The sequence below is a fragment of the Camelina sativa genome, chromosome 4 (genome assembly GCF_000633955.1).
Source record: "Camelina sativa cultivar DH55 chromosome 4, Cs, whole genome shotgun sequence".
NCBI lineage: Eukaryota > Viridiplantae > Streptophyta > Magnoliopsida > Brassicales > Brassicaceae > Camelina > Camelina sativa.
The window spans coordinates 15,282,203-15,290,912 of record NC_025688.1 but is presented as its reverse complement, the minus strand read 5'-3'; the positions used below and the strand labels follow the sequence as shown (position 1 = coordinate 15,290,912).

The following is an 8,710-nucleotide window of genomic DNA, read 5'->3' as shown; positions in this document are numbered from 1 at the left end:
TCAAGCAGAAGACGCTACCGAGAGCATGGTATGAGAGTTTGACTGTGTTCCTTCTGGGTCAAAGATGCACTCATGGGAGTGTAGACAAAACATTGGTTGTTCTTAACAGTGACAACACGCTAATGTCTGGTCAGATCTATGTCAATGACATTATCCTTGGGTTCACGAGTCAACCTTTGATCCAACAGTCTGTGGGGAGTATGTCACAGGAGTTTGAGATTAGTATAGCGGATAAGCTAAAATACTTTCTGAAATTGCAAGTTGATCAATCAGCTGATAGGATTTTAGTATCTCAAAGCACCTGTGCCAAAAAGTGGGTAAAACGGTCTGGATTGGGGTGGAGTACAAGGAGAGGATGTTTCCTCATGAGCAACAATCTGATATCTTGTCTTAGCAAGAAGCAAAACACATTGATAGTAGACATCACTTTGTCTGTGAACTAGTTGAGACGAAACTGATCGAGATTGATCATATGAGCACGGTTTCTCAGTTGACTAATATGCATATTAAGTCTTTTGTGCCTATGAACTCTAATCTTCTACTTTGAGTTGTGTTGATCTAAGACAGGAACATGTGCTAGAACAGATCATGGAAATCTTGGAATATATAGAAGATCAACAATAGCTGTGGGAAAAAGCTGCCTGTCATGCCGGTCTGTCTATCCTGTTAAATGTTGTCATGATGTAAGGAGATCAAAGAGCTGTGAGGAGACACACACATGTATTCTCAGGATCATGTCCTGTTGAATGACAAGCCTAGAATCAGTGATTGCAAAATCAAGTAATGTCACTGAAGGTCAAGGCGGTGAAAACAACTATCAAAAGGTTGAGTGGAGTATCAAAAAAAAATTAAAAAAAAATAAAAAATAAAAAACAAAAAAAAAACAAAAAAGGGGGTGTGTTGTGCTCTTCAAAGTGATGTTCTCTAGCTGCCTTAACATGTTGGGATTGATTGCAGACTGAAGGCATGATAATGTGAAAGTCTACCCATATGCAACAATTCTCTGATCTTCGACAATTCAAGAGGTTGTGATAGTTTCTAGCAAAGGTTCTGAACAAGTAGTTGACATGACACAGGTCTGACTAGGGTTCTAATTGGACTGTTTATTAAAAAAAAAAAAAAAACTATATGTGCTCATGTGTGTATATTTCTTGATCTGGGTCCCTCCATGTTCATCGTAAGTGTATGTGCTTATTATGTGTGAGTTCATGAACTCAAAAAAAAGGGGATGTGTTTGAAATCAAGGTTAGAGGGAAAAAAACATGTTTTAAGAGCCTGTCATTAATTCGAATTGATTAGAGAAGAATATAGAGTTGAAAAAGGGAGAAGATTCGGTGTACACTAATGAACAGTTGAGTGTTTTTAGGATTGTCGTTTAAAATTTTGGGCCGAGTCTTTGCAGCCCATTGAGACACATGAGGGTGTTTAAAAGGAGCAGCTAGGGTTTTTTGGCGTTTTCCTCTTCACCCTTGCGATATCAAACCTGTGCCGATCAATCTTCTATTCTCTCTTCTCTTTGCTAGTATATTCAAATCCCCAATCGCCATGAAATCAATCTTCAGTGGCTTCCACTACGATTCCAGCTCAGATGAGGAGCTTCACACGCCACCATCATCGTTACCACCACCAACTCCTCATGTTCCGATTGATCCTACCACGACAATGGTAGTCTACGAGCCTCGTGACGAGTCCACTACTGTAATTCCTGCTCCGGAGAATCCCACATCCACACCCTCGTTTACAGATGAGGACGACGAAACCTGTGACTCTTCATCTTCTCCGCCAAGGAAGGTGTCGTCTCAATTTCCGGTTGTTGATCTCACCGGTGATGTTCTCAAGACTGTTCTGTCGAGTCAGGGCATCTCATCTCGTGTGCGCAAGAGACATGCAACTGCTGATGCCGACAGCCGCGATTCCAAGCGTCCGTCTCTCGCCAAGGGTAAGGGTGTCTCGTCTTCTTGCAGCGGCCCTTCGAAGGAGTTTGATGTGAAATGGTTCACATCCGCTGAAGCAGCCCGACGGTACAGCTTCTTTGCTTCACGAACCCTTGCCCCCGAAATTAGCTATTCTCTGGGCGCTGACGATATGGCCAGAGAGCTGATTGATCAAGCTGGTCTCTTGAAAACCATCTCTCAAGTCGGGTCTTTTGATTCGGATGTTGTGTATGAGTTCTGGGCTAATCTTCCTACAGTGAAGATTGAAGGGGATTCGGTTGATGTTCTTGTTCGTGACTGGGTGTATGAATTTTCCCCTGGTTGAATCAATGCGGCGATACACAATAATTGTTTTTGTTAAAAAACCGTGGGTATGAAAATAACAACACTAATTATTTTGGATTTTAAATGACAATTTTTTATTATTTGAGGTATTTTTATTCTAATCCAAAACAATTAGGTATTAAACTTCTAAATAAAAATAATTTCGGGTTTTTTTTTGACATTTTTCTCTTTTTTTTATCCAAATTTACTTAAAATAGTTTAAATACTCAAAAATATAAAAAATATCCAAAATTTGAATATTTTAGACACTTACATAATTAAAATTATAAACATTACTAATATATTACTACTATATAAATAATATTGTGGATATATTCGGGTATCCGTTTGGATTCTAGTTCGGATCATGTTAGGTTTGGGTTCGAGTTCGGGTTTTGCCGATCTACCCTCCAATGTTTCTCATTCCTACAGTCTTCACCGGCCTGCAATGGCGCCGTAAATATAAATCATTATTCAACACAAATTAAAATATATGCTTGATCCATATACGTAATATATATAAGAAGTTATGAGTTGTATATATTACAAATGAGGTGGAGAGCCACACTTCTCGTGGAGACATTTACGGAGAGAAGGGGATTCATTCAGGGACAGTGATGCGGCCACCACATTGGTCGATGCACATTTGCTTGCATGTCCATCTTAATCTTACTGCTTCTCCTTCTCTTATGGTTATGGAGGCCATCACCATCACGATCACTATCATCATCATACTCCTTTTCGTCATCTCCATCTTTTTAAGTTTTTTTCTTTTGATTCAGATAGAAGATTATGTACGTTTTTTTCTTGTTTGTTAGTCATAGTTGCGTGTGTAAATGTGTAATATATATATACTAGATTAAGACCCGTGCTCCAGCACGGATTGAAATTTCTTTTATTTATATTATAATTTTAGAATAAAATATAATTTATATGATTATTTTTAAAAAAATTTTTGGATAAAACATTATGTAATAAAATCATATGCTAAATATAATGACTAGAAAAAAATACCTATTTTGTAAGTTTTATATTGTTAATTTTGTAATTTATGAATTAGAAATAGTTACGTTTGTTGTTTGTTTTTATTTTAATTGTTGAACATGTTTGGTGAAAGTTTTTTAATATGACCCCTGCTTAGGTAAGATTTTATTTTCAGTTGCACAATAAGATTTCAGAAATCACGATTAAGTGTGATAAATTGTCAAGATATTATTTATTTTTACGCCTAAGAATATATTTTTATGCCTAACAGTATATATTTTGTAACAATACATGGAATAATAAAGATTTTATTTAGGAAATTGTATAAATCATTAGAATATTCTCTTTAAGAAGATTCTTTGAGATTCTTAAGTGTATTCATATAGCCCACAGATTGACCAATTAATGTATAACCTATTTTGTAACCAACTTATAAAAATTATATAGTGTACCAAGGGTGTGTCGATCGACACCAGCTTTTCTGGTTTGACCAGATTGTTTTAATTCGCGGTTTTGGGTTGGTTTGGGTTAATTGGTTTGTCTGAACCAAGTATATAAAGGGAGAGGCTACTCAGGTCGAGGGTTTTGGATGTTTTGTCGCTGTTTGCAAAAGAAAAGAAAGAAAAGAGAGAATTTGTGTTCTTTAGATATTTTGACTTGTTCTTGGAGGTGTGTGGTGAGATCTGTTGCTGTGGAAGAGAGGATTGCTGCTGGGAACGAAGGAGAAGCTTCCTAAGGAGTTGTTTCCACTGTTTCTCAACCCAATCTTCCTGCAAAAGAGGTGAGTGCATGACCATGGCGTATCTAAGTCTGAGAGTCCTTTGTTTGCTTGATTTGTTATGTTTTGTGGTGTTGTTCTTGTTTGTGGTGGTTGTGTTATGGTTCTTATAGGTTCATGAAGCTTTTGAGTGAGTTTGGGACGGATTGGAGATGATTGGAAACGGAGATTCGTTGATCGGCTTCGAGCAGAACGTATCTGCGGGGTCTGTGTTGATCGACACCAAGTGGGTGTCGATCGACACCATTCTGGGCCTAGTGTCGATCGACACCACTTTGGTGTCGGTCGACACCAACTTGTGTGATGTGTGTGGTTTCCTGGTTGACTGTGTTTATTTGTTGTTTGTTAAACATTGGATCTCAGTTGCTTGTGTGTATAGCCCAGTAGATGGGAGGATTGCCTCACTAAGTATTTGNATTATTTATTTTTACGCCTAAGAATATATTTTTATGCCTAACAGTATATATTTTGTAACAATACATGGAATAATAAAGATTTTATTTAGGAAATTGTATAAATCATTAGAATATTCTCTTTAAGAAGATTCTTTGAGATTCTTAAGTGTATTCATATAGCCCACAGATTGACCAATTAATGTATAACCTATTTTGTAACCAACTTATAAAAATTATATAGTGTACCAAGGGTGTGTCGATCGACACCAGCTTTTCTGGTTTGACCAGATTGTTTTAATTCGCGGTTTTGGGTTGGTTTGGGTTAATTGGTTTGTCTGAACCAAGTATATAAAGGGAGAGGCTACTCAGGTCGAGGGTTTTGGATGTTTTGTCGCTGTTTGCAAAAGAAAAGAAAGAAAAGAGAGAATTTGTGTTCTTTAGATATTTTGACTTGTTCTTGGAGGTGTGTGGTGAGATCTGTTGCTGTGGAAGAGAGGATTGCTGCTGGGAACGAAGGAGAAGCTTCCTAAGGAGTTGTTTCCACTGTTTCTCAACCCAATCTTCCTGCAAAAGAGGTGAGTGCATGACCATGGCGTATCTAAGTCTGAGAGTCCTTTGTTTGCTTGATTTGTTATGTTTTGTGGTGTTGTTCTTGTTTGTGGTGGTTGTGTTATGGTTCTTATAGGTTCATGAAGCTTTTGAGTGAGTTTGGGACGGATTGGAGATGATTGGAAACGGAGATTCGTTGATCGGCTTCGAGCAGAACGTATCTGCGGGGTCTGTGTTGATCGACACCAAGTGGGTGTCGATCGACACCATTCTGGGCCTAGTGTCGATCGACACCACTTTGGTGTCGGTCGACACCAACTTGTGTGATGTGTGTGGTTTCCTGGTTGACTGTGTTTATTTGTTGTTTGTTAAACATTGGATCTCAGTTGCTTGTGTGTATAGCCCAGTAGATGGGAGGATTGCCTCACTAAGTATTTGTGATAATACTTACGCATCCTAATTGTTGTTTGTGGTGTGCAAGTATGTGACGTGGAATCATGGCGATGAGGAGGAGGATGATCTAGGGTCTCGTTTGTGTGATGTTGGTTATGTTATTGGGACCTTGTGTAGAGATATGCTAGGTTGATGGATAGAATGGTTAGGGAGGTTATTGTGTTGATGATGTATCAGTTTTTGTATTATTGGTATGTTTCCGTTGTGCTTATGGTATTTGCTGGTTTAATGAGGTATTGTGGTTTGGTTGGTTTAATTAAGTAGTATGGGATGCTTAGTTATATATTATTATTATTAAAAAAACAAATGGGTCGGGTTGTTTCATTTTGGTATCAGAGCCCTTACGGTTCTAGGATGGTTTAGAGCGGTTTAGGGATNACGTATCTAAGTCTGAGAATTCTTTGTTTGCTTGATATGTTGTGTTTGTGGTGTTGTTCTTGTTTGTGGTGGTTGTGTTATGGTTCTTATAGGTTCATGAAGCTTTTGAGTGAGTTTGGGACGGATTGGAGATGATTGGAAACGGAGATTCGTTGATCGGCTTCGAGCAGAACGTATCTGCGGGGTCTGTGTTGATCGACACCAAGTGGGTGTCGATCGACACCATTCTGGGCCTAGTGTCGATCGACACCACTTTGGTGTCGGTCGACACCAACTTGTGTGATGTGTGTGGTTTCCTGGTTGACTGTGTTTATTTGTTGTTTGTTAAACATTGGATCTCAGTTGCTTGTGTGTATAGCCCAGTAGATGGGAGGATTGCCTCACTAAGTATTTGTGATAATACTTACGCATCCTAATTGTTGTTTGTGGTGTGCAAGTATGTGACGTGGAATCATGGCGATGAGGAGGAGGATGATCTAGGGTCTCGTTTGTGTGATGTTGGTTATGTTATTGGGACCTTGTGTAGAGATATGCTAGGTTGATGGATAGAATGGTTAGGGAGGTTATTGTGTTGATGATGTATCAGTTTTTGTATTATTGGTATGTTTCCGTTGTGCTTATGGTATTTGCTGGTTTAATGAGGTATTGTGGTTTGGTTGGTTTAATTAAGTAGTATGGGATGCTTAGTTATATATTATTATTATTAAAAAAACAAATGGGTCGGGTTGTTTCATTTTGGTATCAGAGCCCTTACGGTTCTAGGATGGTTTAGAGCGGTTTAGGGATTTAATTGGTTGAATTGATCTATATGTTGGTTGATGCATGATGTTGTGTGATGAAAATTGATTATGAGTAGCTCGTCAATTTGTTTGTGGTATGGAGTCCTAGTATCATCCTCTTCGAGCCTTCAATGAGATTCCACGGTAAGTTTTTTTGTATGTTGTTAGATGTGTAGTGTTTTTNTGTGTTGATCGACACCAAGTGGGTGTCGATCGACACCATTCTGGGCCTAGTGTCGATCGACACCACTTTGGTGTCGGTCGACACCAACTTGTGTGATGTGTGTGGTTTCCTGGTTGACTGTGTTTATTTGTTGTTTGTTAAACATTGGATCTCAGTTGCTTGTGTGTATAGCCCAGTAGATGGGAGGATTGCCTCACTAAGTATTTGTGATAATACTTACGCATCCTAATTGTTGTTTGTGGTGTGCAAGTATGTGACGTGGAATCATGGCGATGAGGAGGAGGATGATCTAGGGTCTCGTTTGTGTGATGTTGGTTATGTTATTGGGACCTTGTGTAGAGATATGCTAGGTTGATGGATAGAATGGTTAGGGAGGTTATTGTGTTGATGATGTATCAGTTTTTGTATTATTGGTATGTTTCCGTTGTGCTTATGGTATTTGCTGGTTTAATGAGGTATTGTGGTTTGGTTGGTTTAATTAAGTAGTATGGGATGCTTAGTTATATATTATTATTATTAAAAAAACAAATGGGTCGGGTTGTTTCATTTTGGTATCAGAGCCCTTACGGTTCTAGGATGGTTTAGAGCGGTTTAGGGATTTAATTGGTTGAATTGATCTATATGTTGGTTGATGCATGATGTTGTGTGATGAAAATTGATTATGAGTAGCTCGTCAATTTGTTTGTGGTATGGAGTCCTAGTATCATCCTCTTCGAGCCTTCAATGAGATTCCACGGTAAGTTTTTTTGTATGTTGTTAGATGTGTAGTGTTTTTAGCTTTTGTGCGGGAAGTGCAGTTCGCTATTGAAAAGTTGTTGGAAAGTGGTGGATCACGCCGGTATCGGGAAATACCGTTCGGGGTGATTTGTGGGAGTGGATGTTTTGCAAATGGAGTTTGTTTGGATTTTTGACTCGTGTGTCGAGTGGAAAGGAAATAGCTTGGGAATTCTGGACATGGAAAGTTTCCTTAAATAGGAAGTTCTTGAAACGGAAAGTTTCCATAAATAGAAAGTTTTAAAAATAGTTAGGACTTGTCTATTTTGGGAAGGGGATGTGAAATGCCGAGGTAGCGGGAATGTTGAGGGAATGACCTGAAGAGTGGTCACTGATGAGATGATCATTTCTCAAGGATTTTTGATTGGTGAGTTCACGGTACTAAGAGAGGTAGCTCGGGTTTTATAATTAGAAAGTTTCTAAAAATGGAAAGGTTTTTGTGGAAAGTGTGATGATCTTACGGGATGTGTACCTTGGTGGTGGTTTTAGTGATGCCGGATACAATGTTGGTGGTCCCGGTGACGTTTGTTGCGTTTGTGGCAGTTCTTTTGGACATTTTCGTGGCCTAGTGGCGGTCCTGCGGGACGTTGGTGTGGCCTTTGTAACTTGTTAGGAGTCTTTGTAACGTGTTTAGGGTCTTTGTGATGTCTTGGTAGCCTTTATGGCAAGTGTTGGCCATAGGACATTGCGATGTTCTTGCAGAAGTGTTGAGGTAGATCTAGTCGGGAGATACTCGATGGCATCAGACTTTATGCTCATGGCCGTGTGGGCCCAACTCATGTGATACCGATAGCTCGATGGACTTTGTGGCCAGAGAGTGGGAGTGGTATGTTTGCTTCAGATGACGATCCGAGAGTGCGCTTTAGGGTGACGACCCAAGAGCGGGATTTTGAGACTCCCTGGATACCTTAGCTGTGAGTCGCGGCTCGGCAGTGAGCCGGTATGTCTCGAGGGTTGCGACCTGAGAGCGGGGGGAGTGGGTGTGTGAGACTCCCTGGATACCGTAGCTGCAGGCTGTGGCCTGGCAGTGAGCCGGTATGACTCGAAGGTTGCGACCTGAGAGCGGGGGGAGTGTGTGTGTGAGTGACTTCCTGGATGCCGTAGCTTAAGGCGGTTGGCCTGATAGCGAGCCGGCATGATTCGTTGGTTGCGACCACGGACGGGGGAAGCACTGAGTT

At 39.9% G+C, this 8,710-nt stretch overlaps 1 pseudogene; it reads right to left on the bottom strand.

Moving 5' to 3' along the window:
- On the bottom strand, positions 2,662–3,012 carry LOC109132505 (annotated as a pseudogene).